This window comes from Phacochoerus africanus, chromosome 10, assembly GCF_016906955.1.
Source record: "Phacochoerus africanus isolate WHEZ1 chromosome 10, ROS_Pafr_v1, whole genome shotgun sequence".
Classification (NCBI taxonomy): domain Eukaryota; kingdom Metazoa; phylum Chordata; class Mammalia; order Artiodactyla; family Suidae; genus Phacochoerus; species Phacochoerus africanus.
Window position 1 is genome coordinate 54,187,264 of NC_062553.1, and position 19,295 is coordinate 54,206,558.

Consider the following 19,295-nt stretch of genomic DNA (forward strand, 5'->3'; position numbering starts at 1 on the left):
GCCATGTCTGTGACCTACACCACAGCTCACAGCAATGCTGGATCCTCAACCTGCTGAGGGAGGCCAGTGATCAAACCTGCAACCTCATGGTTCCTAGTCAGATTCCTTTCCACTGGGCCATGATGGGAACTCCAAGAATGTTTTAAGTTTGGATATTTAACATTTGACCAATTGCTATATAAAACAATTTTCAAGGTAGAGCCATGGAAGTAGAAAGCTCAAATGGTCATGGGGGTCACTGAAACTGAGATCAAGCATCTGAATATGTGGTGTTCATGGGCATGGATGACAACTTCATGGAAGAGAAGCAGAATGATCTTAATACCAGAGTCCTCAGTGACCTGGATGTATATGTGAGGACAGTGAATATGGATCTAAGCCTCAAAGCAGGAGAGGAGAGTACTCAAATGCAAGATATAGCAATAAATCTGTAACAATGTTCCCAGCAAGGGTGATGACTTACTTCACCTGCCACATTTAAAATATAGAGATCATTTCAAACAGAAAGTCAGCAGAGCAGTAAGTAGGAGTAAAGTAGGTTTTCAAGGGTGAGCCAAGTTTCAGTTTAAGGAAAAGAAACTAAAATGACTGAAGATACGGGCCAGTTTGGTAATGTCAGAGCAAGAGCCAATGCATCAGAGAAATATTAGTACCAGAAAGAGTAAGAACCAGGAAATGCAATGACATCAGCAAACAAGTCAATGAGGCAATGGAAAAACACTTCATAATATTGCAGAATATTTTGCAAAGAATAACATCCTGTAGTCATCAGTGTGATGGGATCATACACAGGGTTTCTTAAGAGTAAGATTGAATAAAAATACTATTAATTCTTCTAGGAGTTTAAAATAATTTACTTAGTACATATTGTAAGAAAGATACTCTTCTAAACACTTGACATGGAAAGATTAATAGATTGCCTTTCCAAAATTGTCTTCATCTCCAATTAATGGGGAAATTCCTGCCTCTCTGAAAAAACTTCATTGCTATAAACTAGGAATTGAGGTTCAGGAATCAAGGGCTAGTTAGTGAGTTATTTTTCTTTCCCCCCACACTAATCATGAAACACAAAGAGGGCTTAAGCAGCCACCCTCCTTTTTCATATCTGAAAATGGAGATGATCGTTATTTTGCCAGTCTCTAGGGTTGATGGAAATATGATATGAGATTAAACAGTGAAAAGTAAAATCAATGTCTCTCTCTTCTGCTCAAAAGAAAACCATTAAAAAACTTACCCTTTTAATTAGCCCAAAACTTGTATTTTTACCAAACTATCCTAATTTTTTCTCTTCTCCTGTTCTGTTTTTGAGTGCTTTAAAATACATACTAAATGTATTTTCTGAATTTCTTTGTGTGTTTTTAATTATGTTATGCATATTTTGAAAAAAGCAAGACTATCCATATTCTCAAAGATTTTTTTCCCCTTTAATTCACATGTATTACATAAAAATTGAAAGAAAACAAGTCATAGTAAGAAAACAAAATAAATAAACATTATCCTAAATATTTGGTGTAAATATTATAAGAATTTAAAATCATTTTTCATATTACCACTTCTGGAGTCAAATTTTTAAGTGTATTGTTTCCTGTTAGAAATTTTTTTACAAATTAGTATACTTTTGTTTAAATATTCCAATAACTTTAAACAATTGTTATATATGCTCAAATAACTCTCAATATTTTCCTTTTATTAAAAATATGTATGAGAAAGATTATTGAATTATATTTTATTTTATTTTACTTTTTTGCTTTCTAGGGCCACACCCGCAGCATATGGAGGTTCCCAAGCTAGGGGATGAATCAGAGCTACAGCTGCCCACCCATGCCACAGCCACTGCAATACCAGATCCCAGGAGTGTCTGCAACCTACACCACAGTTTATGACAATGATGGATCCTTAATCCACTGATTTAGGCCAGGTATCAAAACTACATTCTCATGGATACTAGTTGGGTTCATTACCAGTGAGCCATGATGGGAAATCCTGAAAGGTTTCTTTTCAGAATAAAATAATACCACCAACACCAAAAACAGATATAACATTTGTGTAACCTTTCTCATTTTTCCAAAATTGATTCAATACTTTTTGAAATTGAATCTTACAAGGCTGCATTTATATATGTGGCATTCTTGTAAATGCTTTTGTATGAACATTGTTAATTTTATTTTTTTGTCTTTTGTATTTTTAGGGCTGTACCCACAGCATATGGAGGTTTCCAAGGCTAGGGGTCTAATCAGAGGTACAGCTGCCAGCCTATGCCAAAGCCACAGCAATACCAGATCCAAGCCATGTCTGAAACCTACATCATAGTTCACAGCAACACCAGATCCTTAACCCACTGAGTGAGGCCAGGGATTGAACTCACAATCTCATAGTTCCTAGTCAGATTCATTTCCTCTGTGCCATGATGGGAACTCCCAGTTTTTTGCAGTTTTTTTTTCTTTTAATGGCTGCACCTCACACTCTCAAAATATAGACTTTCCCAGGCCAGGGATTAAATCCAAGCCATATCTGCAGCAACACCAGTTCCTTTAACCCACTGCACTAAGTGGGGTTTGAACCTGTGCCTCTGCAGCAACCTGAGCCATTGCAGTCAGATTCTTAACCCACTGAGCCACAGTGGTAACTCCTTAATGTTTTAATTTTCAAGATAAAATAGGCAGTAAATTAATATAATAAGCAAACCTAATTTTACATAGGCTTTCACAGTTTCTCAAGAGCATTCAATATCATTTGCTCAAGTATGAAGCCCAAGGAATGATATAGAGGCAAGGTTATTGATACTCAAAATTTTTGAACTATTTATAATTTAAAAAAATTATCTTACACTAGACACTCTGTAAAAGAAAGGGCTGACCTCTCAGGGCACAGATAAAAGAGCATAGTTTACTAAGTGTGAATGTAGGGGAGAGGGGCTATTTATTGAAGAAAATGGCTTGTTTTTCCTAGTAATGACTTTCAACATACTCTAACAAATAGTTACCATATTATACTATGAACAGGAGCTGGATGGTTAAATGAGGAAAAAAACTGTACTGAAATTCTGAGGCAAATGGAGGGTATGTGCAGATTTGTAGAATATGGACTAGAAAACATGTATATATACACACATATGTATGCACACACACACACATATATAGGTACACAAACATACGTACATGTATATATTCTAAAAAAAATGAAACTGAGTTAAGCAGATTCTAAATGTGGTCAAATGACAGATATAATTGGTCAATAGGAAATAAGTGAGGATGTCATCAATGAAGTACCTGATGCTATTCCATCAATTGTCATGCAAACATCAGAGACAAAAATTGAAAATGGGCACATGTAGCTCCAGTTCCTGAACCTCATACATAAAATTGGTTACTGTTCAATATCAATATTTACAGAAATTTAGGCTCAGCAAAATACCACATATAACTTTCTTCCAAGCACTCAGAGAACCACTATCAAATATGCTTTAATTTGAAAAGTTTCATATGTGTAGCCTTGGGATTTGTGGTTTGGAAATGGCCTAAGTCATTAGGAAAATAAGTTGTTGGAACCATCTGGACTGGATATTATTTTCAGGTTTATAGCAAAATAAATCATACATGCAGATAAATATATCCATTCCTTTCCCCCCATACAGGTTATGACAAACTGTTGAATAGATTTTCCTGTGCTATCCAGTAGATTCTCATTAATCATGTGCTTTATAAAGTAATGTGGATATATTATTCCCACCCTCCCAAGTCTTCCCTTCATGAGTGGTTTCACTTCTGATGACCATAAGATTGGTTTTGAAATCTGTGAATTTGTTTTTGTTTTATAAGTTCCTTCATATCATTTTAAAATCAGATTCCACAGAGAAGTGATATATGATATCTGTCTTTGAGTTACTTCACTCAGTATGATATCTCTAGGTTCATCCATATCCTCCATATATTTTAAAATGAATTAAATTAAGAATGAATGCTGTAGTGTTTCCCACCTTTTAATTTGGTTTACATATATACTTTTCCCAAAAAAATAATTATCTTGTTCCTTGTATTCTTTTCCTAGTGTTTCTGTAACAAAATACCATTAAATAAGTGGTTTGATTCAGGAAGTTCTTATCCCACAATTTTGGAGGGCAAAAGTTCAAAATGAGTCTTGCTGGGCTAAAATCAATGTATCTGGAGATTGGATACATTTCAAGATGTGTATGGAAAACCACTATTTTCTTGCCTCTCCTAGAAGCTGCCCACAGCCCAAGCCTGATGTCATCTTCCATCCAGCATGGGCATCAATCTGATCTCTGCTTTCACTAATAACATATTCCTCCTTGATCCCTCCTCTCTTGTGTCTTTTTTCCTTTGTGATTACTTTGGACCCACCAGATAATCCAGGGTACCCTCTCCATCTCAAGGTCCTTAACTCAATAACATCAGCAAATACCTTATTTTATCTTCCATGGCAACATAGTCACAGATTCCAGAGATTCAGAACTAGGCATCTTTGGCAGACCGGTGGGGGGGGGGTGTCATTCTGTCTAAAGCATCAATATCTGTGTTGGCATATTTTGAGAAAATGGACAACCTAAAATCTTGCACCTGCCATTAGTAATCAATAAGATAGTCTCACAAAAGCTTACACACTGTATATCCTTTCTGCATTACTTAGATACAAAATCTGTTCTAAACAAACCACACTCAAAACCTCCTTTGAAGGAAAGATAAACAAGAAGTATGTAGTTCAAAGTTCCAATCATGTTACACACCTAGACATGTACTCTCTTATCACTTGTTACCCCTTTACCAGAAATGATTAATTGACTCCATCAATCACTCACACAGGAACATAATCTAATCATCAATTTTCAGTGAGGTAAGTTAGAAAAAAGAATTTATCTGCCACCTCTCATGTCCTATTTTTCAAAGCTCATCCTCTGGGGCATTAAGCCACCTGTACTTTCAGGTCATGCCTATCTGAGTGCTCAGGTGTGTCCACAGTCTTTGTGTCCAAATAATGAATGTTAGGAAAGATTTGAAACCACAAATCTTGAAACCACAAATCCAGCAACCACGGGAGCCTCTCATTCTGTACCTGCAGCAGAAGCAATAAGAAGCTTGACCCGGATATGGGTGGAATGGATTTCCTAGGCAGAAAACACCCTAAATGTATTGATCTTGGATGGCACACTGTGAACAATTTTGGGCTTGTGTAATAATAAACATCATTCAATTTTCTGCAATTCAGAATAATGTCATTCTATAAATTTAAAACCCAAACCTTACTGATAGACCCTGCTTTTTCCCCAGAAATTTTTATTTTGAAGGATTGTAATAAAAATTCTCAATATTTTTCATACATCCTAAAACAATCTGGTTTAAACAAACAAATGAAAAAGCCCCTACTACATCAGTAAACAAAAAGAAAAAAGAAATTGTAATAAATCAGAATTTTTAATCCAAAAGCAAAATTTAACAGTTTTAAGGTTTCCAGTGGAAATTTTCTTATCCCTTGGTCAGATTACTAATGCTCAAAAAAAAGAAAAATACTCTGGGAACAGATCATGGACATGGAGAACATACTTGTGGTTGCCACAGGGGAGGGAGGAGGGAGTGGGATGATGAACAGTGAGTTTGGGGTTGGTAGAGGCAAACTATTTATTACATTTGGAATCAATAATCACTGAGGTCCTACTGTACATCACAGGGAATTATACCCAATCACTTATGATAGAACTTGATGGAATATAGTAGGAGGAAAATTATGTATAAATATGTATGACTAGGTCGCTTTGTTCTATAGCAAAAAGTGATGGACCATTGTGGATCAGCTATAGTTTAATAATTTTTTAAAAAGAACAATATTTTGTAAAAGGTCTATTTCTAGCCAAATTTGGTTTGAGCAGCTAATGCCCCCAGCTTGGAAGTCCTCAAGCCTCATCTACATTTGTTTATGTTGTCATAGGTCACACCTGCCATCTTTGCTTACCAAAGGGTATTTCCAAAAGTCACCTCCATGGAAATGAAAAGGCCCATTCAAAGAAATAATTCAAAAAAAGTGGGATGTACTGAAAGAGAGGCTGGTGGAAGGAGTGAAAACAGATTTGGTGATCATCCAGCCTGCTTCAGCTACATATTGGTGTCACTTCAGTATTTATCTCATCGGAATTATCCAATATTGTCAATATTCTCACTGCTATAGAAATTTGACTATTGGTAGATGCAAACTATGACTTTTAGAGTGGATAAGTGATGAGATCCTACTGTATTGCACAGGGAACTATATCCAATCTCTTGGGATAGAACATGATGGAAGATAGTATGAAAAAATGTATATGTATGTATGACTGGGTCAATATGCCATATAGCAGAAGTTGACACAACACTAAATCAACTATTTAATAGAAAATTTAAAAACCTATATTAAAATTATGACATTATCTGTCTCCATTTTAATTTTAACTTTTTTTTGTCTTTTTGCCATTTCTCGGGCCCCTCCCATGGCATATGGAGGTTCCCAGGCTAGGGGTCGAATTGGAGCTGTAACCACTGGCCTACACCACAGCCACAGCAATGCAGGATCTGAGCTGCATCTGCAACCTACACCACAGCTCATGGCAATGCCAGATCCTTAACCCACTGAGCAAGGCCAGGGATTGAACTCACAACCTCATGGTTCCTAGTCAGATTCGTTAACCACTGAGCCATGATGGGAACTCCCTAATCTTAACTTTTTTTTGTTGACGTGGATTGTGCTTAGTACATTATTCTATTCCAAATTAAGACCAGTATCTGGATTATTTTTTAAAATAATTGATTAAGCAAAATTATGTTAGCTCTATAGAGTTAAATCTGATTCATTTATTTATTGCAATCCTTTATATGTAAAAAGAGTACATATTCATAAGTTGTATGTGCTGAGTATGAAGTTCTTGTGTACCGGCAATGGAATGTATATTGATAAAAGAAATCTGGAAATATATCCATATTTATTTAAATAAAATAATTTTGCTTATTTTTCTCATCAGGGGCCCATTTTCATTTATCTATCCTTGGTGATAACACATACAAAGCTATTAATTGCAGGGACATATGGAGAAATAGAAGTGGTAACTCACTGAATGCCTATTACTATGGGGGAAAAACAAATCTTAAGTGGGGGAGACTCAGCTTAGTGATTTTATGAAACAGAAGATAGCAACATATTGGTGTGTAAGTAGTAAAATGGATGTGCTTCCAAAACAGTTGAATGAGAACCTTTGGGTAACAAAAGTTCAAGTTGTGAATAATAAAACAACATGAGCACTCATTAAAACTTACACTATATTTATATCACATGACTATATTCCTTTTTAATAACATTTACCATCTTTAGTAGAATAGGTTCCTATGTGGGGAAGTGAAAATGAAGTAAGTATGGGAAATGAGGACTGGGAGTGATTATGTGGTATGGAATCAAAGTATAATTAACTCAATTTAGTCTCAAGTTAAAAAATAAAATTAGATACATATTCAGAGTTTATATTCTTTCTGAATCTTTCAAAAAACTATAGGGCATAGTTAAAGTGGTTTATCTTCATCTTCATACATAAAACTTGTGAATAAGCCATCATGGAAAACACTGAATGTTGAAGTAATATGTGTGTGATTGAGGCATCTACCAAAAAATAATAAACTTAAATCCAAATATTCAAGGGAGTACAGTCAAACTAATAACAAAAGAAACCGGATGAATCACATTTAAAAGAATTTTCCTCAGTAGGGAAATCAAAGATACCCTGAATAATTAATTAACAAAGATCAGTGACATCATTTCCTATTTCAGGTGTTTTCAGAATAACCATGAAATTGTGTTCAAGTTCCTAGGGCACTGTCTCCATGGGGAAAGACACTCATAAATTTCTCTGACTGCAGTCAGACTAGTAATCACATGGGGAAATAAGAAGGCATTCCTTGTTTAGGTGAGTAGATGGCACTGATTAGGATAATTACTAGAATATCTCCAGTGAAAATTATCGACCCTTCTTCAATTTAAAATTACAGATATGAGTTTTAGTCACTGTTGCCAGACTCAACAACTATACCATGAATGTGAGTTACATTTTCATAACAGATTTCTGGAGAAAGAATATGTTTTTACCACAATTAATGTGTTCTGTGAAAGGAGTAAACAACATTGTCTCTATATGTTATAATTTAAATACCAGGACTCTAGGCCATAAGCACTCTGAAGGCGAAGTAAGCATTTATTTAAAGCTCCACCTAAGATCTTGGCTAAGTAAAGATGCTAATCATCAGGCCAGAACTGTTTATACTGTGTCTATGCCTCAGATAATAATAGCTTCTGGTAGGGCTTGCAGTGATTCAGGAACATAACCTTACCATTATCTCTTATCATATGAGACTGGATTGTCAGAGTATAAATTCTCCCAACAGAAGACTGAGTCAAGAACAATGTAACATTTACTTGGTATATGTGTATTAGGTAGGTGATTCTAGAATATATATGTTTATGTATTACATATACATAATATAGATAAAATATTCTAGGAAGCAAAAAGTGAGGGAGTGGGGAGTGTGATAATGAGAAGGAAGGAAAGTTAATAAATTGTGCAAAAAAGAGTAAATTGCTGCTGCATTTTTTCATATTTTTAAGTTTTATTGAAGTATAGTTAATTTACAATGTTGCGATAATTTCTGCTGTACAACAAAGTGATTCAGTTACACATGCACACATATCCATTCTCTTTCAGATACTTTTTCCCATATAAATTATCACAGAATGTTGGGTGGACTTCTCTGTACTTTATAGCAGGTCCCCATTGGCCAGTCATTCCACATACCGTAGTGTGCATAGGCCAGTCTGAAAACCCCAGTCCATTCCTGCCCCCAGCATTCTCCTTTAGCAAACATAAATTTGTTTTTCAAAGTCTGTGTTTTTCTGTTCTGCAAATGAGTTCATTTGTGTCCTTTATTTTAGATTCCACATGGAAGTGATATCATTATGACATTGGTCTTTCACTTTCTAACTTCATACTGTATGATCATCTCTAGTTCCATTGATTGTGATGCAAATGGCATTATTTCATACTTTTTTATGGCTGAGTGGCACCCCATTGTATACATGTACCACATCTTCTGTATGCAATGAAGTTTCAATCAACTTAAGATGTTTTGAAGTTTTCCTTTAAATGTCTGGTAGGAATTGCCCAAATGAAGGCTAAAGAGCTGGGGTACTTATCCATTGAATTCTATGTTTTCTTTGTTGAGTAGTGTTCTTTTTTGTGCATTTTCTTTTCTTTTATCTATGTGTGTGTGTGTGTGTGTGTGTGTGTGTGTGTGTGTGTGTGTGTGTAATGCTTTTTTCTCCCCCCAAAAAATATATCTGGTTTACAGTGTTCTGTCAATTTTCTACTGTACATCATGGTGACCCAGTTACACATACATGTATACATTCTTTTTTCTACATTCTTAACACATTAGATCTCATGCATTTCCAAACCACCTTGAGAGTGGTCTGAGGAAAGTCTCAGCATCTTTGACCTCAGGAAAAGAAGTCAAGCCCCTGAAATGGGAAGTTACCAGATGCCAGCATGGCTGTAGGTCAAGTCAGAGGTGATCCAGAATGACAAAAGAGGAGAAATAGATGTGTCCACTACAGTGCTGTCTGTAGTAAGTTGATGGCAAAGGCAAAATAATACAAAATAGACAACATAGTATTTCTACCAACTTACATAGAACTTCTGTCAGGTTTTTCAATAATGTTTTAATTTTTCTCATTTTTCAGTTTAGTTTTTATACAATATTCTATCATCATAGACTTTCCATTTTATTCTTAATATCATTGATTTTTATCCATCCAAAACAGTATTATTTCTTCATCTCTTCAAATACTCATTTTTCAAAAATTCCATCTGATAAGGTTATGAGATATATTTGTAAGTTTTCTAAAACTAAACCATAGTCATACTTGGGATCAACACAGATTGAACATAATGCACAGCATTTTTATATGTTTGAAAACTGATGTAAATAATATGTTAATGCTTAGTGTATTTACACCTTTATAATTGAAATAGTAGACATTAACCTGCTTTTTATCATTTTTTTAAATTAGTTTTTTTCTGGCTTCTTAGAATGAGCTACAGTGTGACTGTCATTATCCAAACTCTGAGAGAATTTGTACTATATATATTATATGCATATATAAATATATAAATATGAATAATTACTTTTCATAAAAGTTTTGAAGCACCTGACTTTAAAAAAAAATAGAAGGAAAAAGGAGATAGAAAAGTAGAAGCAGAGACTATGTTATCCTTAATTTAAAATATGTTCATTCAAAACATGGGGCATAGACCTGATGGAAGATGAAAAAAAAAGCGTAAGTATAGCTTTTGAATCAAAATATAGTAAATATGCTTCATTTCTCTGAATGTCATGTCCAGTTGACTTTATCTGGATCAAATAATTAGTTATCCTGTCCATGTATTTTTAATCAAGCAAAATTCAGATAATTCAAATGAACCATGCATTATCTAGTTCCTTTTATTTCCTATTATTCCTTTCCTTTTCATTTTTATATTTCATATAATTATATACTTTGCCTGCTCCTGAGGTATTTGAAATAGAATTCTATATTTCGAGTGATGTTTCTGTGTGTTAGATAAGTATATTCATGATAGCTTACTGGATGATTTTAAGTGGTACATTAGCAAACATGTTTTAATAAGTTTTCATGTTACTTAAAATGTGCTAGGAAAATGTGACTGCAGTGTTAAATTAATCATTTCAGAGATACTGAGTTAGGGTCACAGTGAATGTGGGAATGCCTGCCTGTTGTTCTTTTTCAGATTGAATAGATTATAGATGCAAGTCTTACTTGATATGCACCACAGGAAAAATATGAGAAACTTCAAAAATCAGCACACAGTGCTGGAACTCATATACATTCTTCTAGAGAAAGTGAAATACATTTATGTGCAATAAAGTGGGCATGTTAAGGACTATTGCTAGCTAGCTAAATTATTTTATATCATTATAAAATCATTAAATAACATTTAAATTCATAAAAATGTAGTTGAATGAGAGGACAATTTAAAAAATCAAAAAAAGAGTGGAATAAAAATACCATTTGGATATGTGGAGTTATAATGAAGACAAGCCTATTAAATGAGCTTAACAACAGTTTTCTTTAGTGACAGAGACTGAAGTTGTAAGGGCAAGAAGCAGAGGGCTATTACTTCTTTAATTCCTTCTAAAATTTGATGCAGTTTAAATAATTACATGTTTGCATGTTAATTTATTTATTTACTTATTTTTTAACTTGGATCAAACCCATTTGATCAAACCCATTTTTTTTTAATTTTTTGTTTTTTGGCCATGGCATGGCATGTGGAAATTCCTGTGGTCAGGTATCCAAACTGCACCACAACAGTGACCCCCCTGAAACATAGCAGTGATCCTTAAACTGTTAGGCCACCAGAAAACTCCCAAGTATCTCTTTTAAATTAAAAAAAAAGAAATATTTTGAAAAATATCAGGATTTCCATTCTGGCCATATATTTCTAATGATATATTGTTGACAAAAAAATAGAGAGGCTGTATTGACCTTGTAATAGGAATCAGAACATGACAGAAAAGATAAAATGGCTACTATATATCCTAGGCTGCAATGGTTTCTAAATTTGGCTCCAGGTTCTGTAATTGAGGTGAGTCTTGTTTGCTTGTTTGTTTATTTATGTTTTTATATGACTTTTTAGGGCCACACCTTAAGCATATGGAAGTTCCCAGGCTAGAGGTCAAATTGGAGCTGCAGCTGCTGGCCTATACTATAACTCATGGCAATACCAGGTCCTTAACCTACTAAGCAAGGCGAGGGGTCAAACCCATGTCCTCATATATACTATTTGGTTTTACAGCTGAGCCACAATAGGAACTCCATGAGTCTTGTTTTAAGTTGCTCTATCAACAATGATTGGAATTATCTTACACATAATAGTTCTGCATACTAAAGCTTTAACAGATGCGGTCTCCAGAAACCCAGATATTTTCCAGTGGTTCTTCCCACAGTTATAGTCCTTAATGACTTGGAAGGACAAATAGAATCAAACTGTGCTGAGTGAATTCATCTTCATGGGAATCACAGACCTTCATGAGCTGCAGGCTCCCTTCTTTGGGCTGTTCCTCATCATCTATGCCATATCAGTGGTGGGCAACTTGGGCATGATCATTCTCACCAAGGTGGACTCACATCTACAGACAGCCATGTACTTCTTTCTCAGACACCTGGCTTTCATTGATCTTGGTTATTCAATGACTGTGTGACCCAAAATGTTTGTAAACTTTGCAGCTGATTGAAATAAAATCTCCTATGATTGGTGTGCTACACAACTCACTTTTTCCATCTTGTTCATCATTAGTGAACTTTTCATTCATTCATGGCAATGGCCTATGACCACTACATGGCCATCTGTCATCCTCTGCTCTACACAGTAGTTACCTCACAAAGAGTATGTTGAGTGCTGGTAGCAGTCCCCTATATTTACAGTGCCTTTGTTTCTCTGATAACTACCATAAAGATAATTATTTCATCCTTCTGTGGCTATAACATCATTAGTCATTTCTACTGTGACAGTCTCCCCTTGTTAACTTTGCTGTGCTCAAGCAAATGGGAAATGCAACTGTTCACACTGACCTGTTCAGTGTTTAATTTGGTTTCATCTCTTCTGATAGTCCTTGTGTCCTACATACTGATCCTTAAGGCCAGCCTCAGGATGAACAGTGCACAGGGAAGACACAAGGCTTTTTCCACCTGCAGATCACACCTGACGGTGGTAGTTGTATTAAATGCAACTCTATCCTTTATATTCATGCAGACCAAGTCCAGTCACCCCTTTGATACTGATAAAATGGCCTCTGTATTTTACACTTTGTTAATCCCCATGCTGAATCCTATGATCTAAAGCTTGAGGAACAAAGAATTAAAAGTTGCTCTGCATAGGATATGGAAAAATCTTCACAGACACTCTACTTAAAATTAAATGTAGAATTGTATATGATGCATTTCATTATAGAACACTGTTGATTATATGTGATAAGCCATTTAGAAAGCAGTCTTTTTTTTCAAAAGCATGCAACATAGAGACTTGTTTTCTTGTTTTCAATTTATAGATGTTCTTGTAATGATGATCTCTCTGGGATCAACCTTGATTTGCCTCAAGTTTCAGTGCAAGAGACGAAAGTCCAGGTCATTGTTCTCACTGCCAAGTATGCTACAATTGAAGGGAAGCCTTTTTAACTGCATCTATCATTAAATAATCTTTTTTAAAAAAGATTTTAATAAATGCTTGTGTATTTTAATAAATGTGTTCTGTGTTACACAACATTTAAATACTAGTGCCCATCATACTGTTATACTAACACAGAGAAGATGGCAATTACTCTTCATTGTACTGGTCATTTATACAGCAATCAATAATACATCAAAAATATCTGCCAAATGCCACTTTAACTCTTTCTCCTCTGTGTTGGTAGCACCTTAGATTTCTGTTAAATTATGATATGTGAACATTTATAAGCTTAGGGAAACAGAAATAAAAGTGTAAATGTTTTCAGAGTTTCCATTGTGGCTCAGTGTGTTAAGAACATCCTGTGTGCAGGCAGGTGTGGGTTTGATGTCTGGCCTCACTCAGTGGTTTAAGGATCCAGCTTGAATCCCATGTTGCTGTGGCTGTGATATAGGTCCTCTGACATAGCTCTGATTTGACCCCTAGCCTGGGACACTTCAATATTCTGAAGGTGTGGCCTTAACAAAAAAAAAAAAAAGTGTAACTGTTTTCAGTTGTCTTAACTGTACTAACTAAAAATCCAAAAGAATTTCTAAGAATTTCTCACATGAGCAAAATAAATTTTGCATGATTTGTAGATATAAGGTCAGCATATAAGGACTTAATTATTTTGCTATAATACTAGCATAAAACAGGTAAAACGCAATTTTAAATGATTCATTACCTAGGAAAAAGCACATAAAATTCTCAGGGAACAACTTGGGGGACTTCATTGTTAGGATCTATGGAAATATTACTGAGTTAGTAAAGAAGACATACATGCAGCAGGATACCATTGTCTGGAAGAAATAAATGTGATGAGGTCATTTGTGCCTGAATCACCCCATAGATTTAATGCAATAACAATCAGAATTCCATATTTTACTATTCAATTAGTATTAAAATGTATGTGGAAATGCAAATGACCTAGAATGTCCAGGACAATATGTAAGTAGAAGAAGGATTCCAGGGGACTTCAATAGCAGATATTAATTCCTTAAATAAGGCTAGACCATTTTATCAATTGTGTCATCAAGGCACATATGGACAGAAAGACCAATAGAATAAAGGAAAATAAATTAAATAAATAGATTCATTGGTATAATTTTACTTGGTTTCAAACAAAATCTCCACTGCAATATAACAAGGAAAGAAGAGTTGTTCAGTAAATTGACCTTGTTCAATTAAGTTTCCTATGTACAACATGGACCATAGTCGTTTACTTGCATCATATGTAAAAATTAAGATATGTCATAAGTTTAAATGTGACACTGAAAATCACAAAGTCCCTTGAATAAAAGGAAAGTAATATCTTTATCTTTTGGGACAAGCAAACATTTCTGTAACAGTGTAAAAAATTATAACACCAAAAGATAGATAATATCACTCTTTCCAAAATTAAAAATTGCTTTTATCAAAATACATCATAGGAGAGTGAAAAGGAAATCCTGAGAGAATATATTTGAAACACATGTGCCCTACAAAAGGAGTGGTATCATTAATTTGTAAAAATGAAACAGAAAGACAGTAGGTTTCTTAACTTCTAAAATCAGTATAATCCAGGAAGTCAACTGATTAAGGAAAAAGAAAGGCAAGACACCTGATGAAACACTTCACAAAAAGTTTATCAAAGCATCCAAAATACACATAAACATGTTTTAAAATTATTGATAATTAGATAAGTGTAAATATAATATGGTATCACTATATAACCACAAGGATAGTTTTTAGCATTTGAATTTCACTCAAAAACTTCTTTGAACAATTCAAAGTTTAGTATGAACATGAAGAAACCAAAACTTTTAGTTGCTTGATGAACTGAATATATGTGGCTATAAAAACTTTAGAAAAATAAGGGTAGCAAGTGCTAAATTTTAATTTTGTATTCTCTGTGATGCAGCAATTCCATTCCTGAGTGATTAGGTCTACTGGAGGATAAGTAATAGCTTCTCTTTGGAGATGTATTCATTATAGATGTTAGGTAAAAAATGCCCAGATATTATCGGTCAGTACATGATGGCACATTCAGCGTTCACACAATGTATTCTATATAACAATGCAAAAATAAGTAAGGGGAAGGGAGGGGAGGGGAGAGAGGAGAATGGGAAGCAGGGAGAGGGAGAAGAAAAATAAATTGATACAATAGGTGAAAGATACCAGACTCTGTATAAGTTACACCAATATACACAGATATGAAAGATACTGAGCTGTACTCATAAGATACTAACACTTTGTATGTTGTATATATATATATATATATATATATATTTTATTTTAAGAATATGTGATACAAATAAAGGGGTACTATATGTAAGCAAAAATGTCAGGTCAATTTCAAAATTAGAATTCTATCAATGTATTTAACATTATGCACTATAAGTAAAATAGGTTAATAATCAAATTCAATACCCCTTTGTAATAAGCTGTCTGGAAAACTAGAAAAGAAAAAATATATAAATTATTATATATAAAATTTCTATATATAGGGAGATGGTGAATAAGCAGAACCCCAAGAATTTTGAGGGCAGTGAAAAAACACTATATGATATTATGGTGATGGGTATATGTCATCAGGTTTTTCTAGACATGGTGCTGGCCTGGGTGTTAGAGAGGCCACTAGCCATGAACCTGTATGGGTTTTTTTGGACTTGGGGTTCATTCAGGTCTGCTGCACCTGGGAACAGGGAGCCCTAGTGATGGGCTTAACCTGGTCACAGCCAGCAGGAATGTCCCAGAGGAGCTGAGGATCAAAATGCTTCATGGTACCAGCACCCTGGCCTTCAAGTTCTTCCATGGATTCACTGTTGTAGCAGACTCCCAGGCCAAAGCAGGTGCTTACATTGCCTCCCAGGCAGGAAAGAAGGTGATAGAGATCAACCTGCACCTCCTGGACACATGGCTGGGGGTGCAGTGGATTATAGCTACTGGGAGTGGCTCTTGTCTCAGCAGTGTTGAATCTGTGAGCTTTGAAACAAGGAATGTATCTTGGTAGCAGCTGCCTCCAAGCTGCTTGCCAACATGGTGTATCATTATAAATATCTGGGTCTGTCCATGGGCACCATGATCTGTGGTTGGGGTAAGAGAGGCCCTGGCCTTTACTCTGTGGACAGTGAAGGAAACCAGATCTTGTGGGGTGAACTTCTTTGTAGGTTCTGGCTCTGTGTATGCTTATAGGGTCATGGATCAGTCTTATGACCTGGAGGCAGAACAAGCTTATTATCTGCCCCATTGAGCCACCTACCGAGCCACCTACCATCCACCTACAGAGATGCCTACTCAGGAGTCTCAGTCAGTCTCTACTATATTTGGAAGGATGGCTGGATCCAAGTCTCCAGTGACAATGTAGCTGATATACATGAAAATATAGTGAATCTTTCCCCTGAAAGAGGGTGTATATGCCTGCTTGCATTTCTTGGGGGTGATTGTTGATAATATGGGTACAGGTTGCCATCTTCTAATAGAGGGGTCCCTGATTGTATTGATCAATTTTTGTCTTTTGTCTTTTTTTAGGGCTGCACCTGTGGAGGTTCAAAGATTATGGGTCTAATTGTAGCTGTAGCTGCCAGCCTATGCCACAGCCACAGCAACACCAGATTAGAGCCGCATCTGCAACCTACACCAGAGCTTATGGCAACTATGGTTCCTTAACCCACTGAGCAATGCCAGGGATCAAACCCTCAACCTCATTGTTCCTAGTCAGATTCATTTCTGCTGCACCATGATGGGAACTCCTCAGTCATTTTTTTTAAGCTCTGATGCAAAGACCTCTGTGTGTTACCAGTTGTCAATGAGTTGTTGCAGAGGTATTTTTTTTCTTTTTACTTTCTTGGATATTAACATTAGACTGCTCAACCTCAAAAAACAGTAACAACCACAAAATAACTACATAATATATATAATGCAACACTGAAACACTGAAATTGATCTCAGGACTATGAGAAGACCCAGTCTCCCCACTGATATTCAGTGTATATTGGACATAGTAATTATTTCACTGTGATAAAGAAATAAAGGTACAAAAAAAGAAATTACAAACTGATGTTTAAAAGTATTCATGAATGTTATGATTAACTATACAGAGAAAGATCTGCACATAATGTATGAAAAATAGAAAGTGATTTTAGCAAAGTTACTGGATACAATTTAGAAAATATAGATTTTATTTCAGCATCCTACTCACAACAATTAGAAAATAAAATTGAAGGATTTTAACAATTACAAAACCATAAAAAAAGAAACCTAAATTAGGAATAAGTATAACAAAAAGTTCTAAGCCCTCAGCAATCACAGGTATAAACATTTAACACAATTTTTTTCCATGTTCCCAGCATGTGGATGTATCCTGGGATTGAACTCACACCACAGCAGTGATGCCAAATCCTTAACACATTAAGTCAACAGGAGAACTCTTGAAAAATTTGACAAATGTAAATAAGTAAATAAATGAAATTTTGTCCATGGAGTGGAAGACTTATTACTGTAGCAAAGTCTAAAATCTTCAGATTGATCCATAAATTTGATATAATCCCACATAAATCCTCCCTCTTTCCTTTCCTCCCTCCTGCCCTTTCTTCCTGCTCTTCTTTTTTTCTCCCACCTTTTCTTCCTTGCTTTTTCCTTCCCTCCCTTCCTTCCCTACAATAAGCTTTGAAGGCTTATTGTAAAATTGATTTAGAAAGCAAAGCACAAAAAATAGCAAAGATAACCTTGAAGAAAGAGAATAAATTTGAAAATTTTACATGTTACATGGCCAAGGACCATGGCCTATTATAAAGATTTAGTAATTAAGAAAACATTTTTGTGAGGACAGATGAATCAATGAAATAAGTAATTCCAGAAACTGATCCATCCACACACATACTGTTACCTGACTTGGTAATTCTAAAATGGTATTCTCCAAAAGAGAAGAAAATATCTTTTCAATAAATGGTATTAGGTAATTTGCATATTTAATTTGAGAAGAGCACAAAAGAACTGGGCATCTACACAATATCTTGTACAGAATCAATTCTATCTAGATTAAGCATCCTAATGTGAAATGCAAACTGTAGACATTTTTGGTGGACAACATCATGGAAAATCTTTGTGATATTGGAATATGCACAGTTTTTTAAACAGAAACACAAATTGGTAACTATATGGGATTTTAAAAGATTAATTGGACTATTTTAAGCAATAGAATATTAGAGAATGTACAGTCTAGAATTATGTATTACAATATATTAAACATATTAAGTAAACTTACCCAGACACTCCCAAAACTAACATATAGAATTTCCTTTATATAAAATAGCAAAAAATAATTGACAATAATTTATGTTATTAGAAGTCAGAATATTGTGTATGTGTGTTTGCATGAGTGTATGAATGTGTGTGTCTATGCAAGGGGACAGTTCACGGTAGAAAGAAAAATAAAGGATACTTCTGGGGTCCTAATAATATTTTACTTTATTTTTTAATTGTTATTGCTTTTTAATCTGGATTCTCATTTCCCAGCTCTGTTATGATTATAATTGATGGCATGAAGTCCTAGCCATGTTGCATAAAGTTCATGCCTAAGTACCTTATTTTCTGAGGTATGACTGTAGCTGGTGTGGTATCTTTGTTTGGTTTCCACGTGGCCATGGTGGTGGGGGGAACTGGGGAGCAGCCACACCTGCTCCACCCCATGCTGTTGGTAACAGTAATGAAATGCTTGTGAGCAGGGTGAGTAAGCTGGGTCCAGAGGAGGAGCCAGATGCACACACACAGCACACATGCATGGTCACATGCACATAGTACACACATGCCAATGTGGGAAGTAGAGCTGTAGGAGACACCTGTACAAGATGATGTTACTATAATCCAGGAGAGAGCACAAGGGGGCTTTCATGGGCCTGCCACTGGGCTTAATTATGTTTCTGTGATTTTTTTTTACCTTTTATTTTTTTAGATTATCTGGAGTGGCATTTGGAAGTTCCCAGGCTAGGGGCTGAGTCAGAGCTGCAGCCCC

At 35.2% G+C, this 19,295-nt stretch overlaps 2 pseudogenes; both read left to right on the forward strand.

The window, feature by feature from the left end:
- The first annotated feature begins 281 nt into the window (after positions 1–281).
- Positions 282–12,940, forward strand: LOC125137424 (olfactory receptor 8K3-like; annotated as a pseudogene).
- A 2,949-nt stretch (positions 12,941–15,889) lies between these two features.
- Positions 15,890–16,732, forward strand: LOC125137425 (proteasome subunit beta type-5-like; annotated as a pseudogene).
- Positions 16,733–19,295: the final 2,563 nt, after the last annotated feature.